The following is a 2,433-nucleotide window of genomic DNA, read 5'->3' as shown; positions in this document are numbered from 1 at the left end:
CTATACTCTGCCCTCAAGAAGGGAGCTTAACTCCCTACTAGTTATGGCCTGGACTGCTCATAGTGACTTCCTTCCTTCCAGAGAGGACAGCATGGGGAAGGGGGGGAATAACTTTACAAAGCGAAGAGCCCTGGCCGAACACTGCCTCAGCCAGGTGACCCAGGTCAGCAACAACAGGGGTAAGACACAGTGACCAAATGTCCCCTTGATATGATGTGATGAGAATAGCACACCACCTCTGTGACCTTCCTCCCCAGAACCCATTATCCCAGTGTAATCACGAGAAACACCAACAAGTTCCAATATAGAGACATTGTACAAAATAGCTGAGAGTTCTCAGAATGGTCAAGGTCATCAAAAACAAGGCAAGACCGAGAAATTGCCACAGCCAAGAGGAGCCTGAGGAGACGTGATGATTACACGTGACGGGGCGCCCTGGATGGGACCCTGGGGCAGAAAAAGGACATTCTGGGGAAATTAAGGAGCTCTTAATAAAGTATGGGCTTTAGTTCATAATAATGTATCAATATTGGTTCTCTAGTTGTCATATAAGATGCTTATAATAGGGGAAACTGGTTGTGGGGTACATGCCATGCTGTGTTCTAGAGCAAAAGACAGAATTTTAGGACAGGCAGGGAGCCGAGAGAGCCGTCTCTAAACATTTCCTTCGAAAATTGGGGAAACTGAGGACTGGAGAGTGAAAGTGACTTGCCCAATGTCACCCTGCAAGTTTATGGCAGCCTGGACTAGGGTCAAGGTTCCTCCATGTCACAAGAATGTATTAAAGGCCTACTGCATATACACGGCGCCAGCCTGAGTCATCGTCACGGCGAAGACAGATGGAGAGGTTCAAAGATTTGTCCACGGATCAGCACTGCCTCTGGGCCAGTTGTCCAGGAACACAGACCCTGCCCTTTGGAGCTTTCGAGCCAGAAGGGGAGACAGATGCTGAAACCCCCTGAGCAGGAGGGGTAGATAGAGAGCCATGAGCTTCCGTGTCCAGAAGACACAGCCCCACCATCTGCCATGCATGAGAACCTGCTCAGCTCACTGTGCTGCTGGGTAAAATGCAGCTGGTGACCAAACTGACTGTAGGTGACACAGAGGATCCAGTGCGGTGTGGAGGCTGCGAGGCGCCTAGCACAGCCTGGTTCACGGCAAGCACTCAATGAACAGTACGCTTTTCCTTTCTGTGTAAGTGCAGTCTGAGTGCTGGAGGAGCTCAGAGAGGGGGCGATTTGTAAGTTCGCTCTGGTAGGAGGTACTTGGGGAGTTTCCCAGACGAGGGACATTTAGATTGGGTCTTGATGGCTGGGAAGGAGTTTGCCAGGCAGGAAGGATGTGGCAGAGGAGACAGGCCACTCTCCCTGGGCTTTCCCATGCAATGGGACTTCCCCAGTTCCTGTCCTTGATGCCTCCTTCCTGGCTGCTCTTGTCTTTGGGGTTCACCATCTCCTGAGCCCAGGGCCAAGGCAGCAGGGGTGGGCAAGGGCGGGGGCGGGTGGCAGAGCCCAACAACGCCTGGACTCTTCTGGAAATGAAAGCAAGCCTGCCACCCACTCACCGGCTGGCTGAGTGTCACTTCAACAGCTTCCTCCTTCTGCTCCCGTTTAGGAGTCACCCAGGCAGGGCTCTGTGGTGGCTGGGAAGCTGCCCCAAAGGCTGGGACTGGAGCCTCCATGGGTCTACTCTGGCCACTCAAAGGCTCCCTGGTCAATCTTCTCCTGGTCTCATTCCTAACCTCCAACATACCCTGTCTCCTTCCCGCCTCCACCCATCTGCCCATGCTACCGCCCGGCGTCTCCTCTCCCCGCCCTTCCAAACCCACTCACCCTCCTCAGCCCATCTGGGCCCTGTTTAGAAGCCTTCCATGTGGGGAAGCATGGGACTTGGTTGGAATGTCTATAAGGAGGATTCTTTCATGCCATCTCTCAGGAAAGCAACCTTCATTCCTTACCTGCAAAGACTGCCATGAACTATGTGACCAAGCAAGGTACCAGGCTATTTCTTCAAGGGGCTTATAGGCTTCAAAGTCCATCTTCATTCCTTAGAGCAGGGGTCCTCAAACTTTTTAAACAGGGGGCCAGTTCACTGTCCCTCAGACTGTTGGAGGGCCAGACTATAGTTTAAAAAAAAAACTATGAACAAATTCCTATGCACACTGCACATATCTTATTTTGAAGTAAAAAAACAAAACGGGAACAAATACAATATTTGTATTTGCATGTGGCCCGCGGGCTGTAGTTTGAGGACCCCTGCACTAGAGCTTTCTGGTGACATCCAGAGTCCTGGCATGTCTCTCTTTCAGGCATGACATTCCAGTAAAGTTTTGGTTAATAAAACTACAATTGTAAACTGACTTATGTCCTGTTATGAAGAAATCAGATTCTTATATGGATTCATGCAAACAAACATATTGCCATGAGAATAATA

The sequence above is a fragment of the Myotis lucifugus genome, unplaced genomic scaffold, assembly GCF_000147115.1.
Source record: "Myotis lucifugus unplaced genomic scaffold, Myoluc2.0 scaffold_60, whole genome shotgun sequence".
Classification (NCBI taxonomy): domain Eukaryota; kingdom Metazoa; phylum Chordata; class Mammalia; order Chiroptera; family Vespertilionidae; genus Myotis; species Myotis lucifugus.
The sequence above is the reverse complement of the archived record's forward strand: the minus strand, read 5'-3'. Positions refer to the sequence as shown.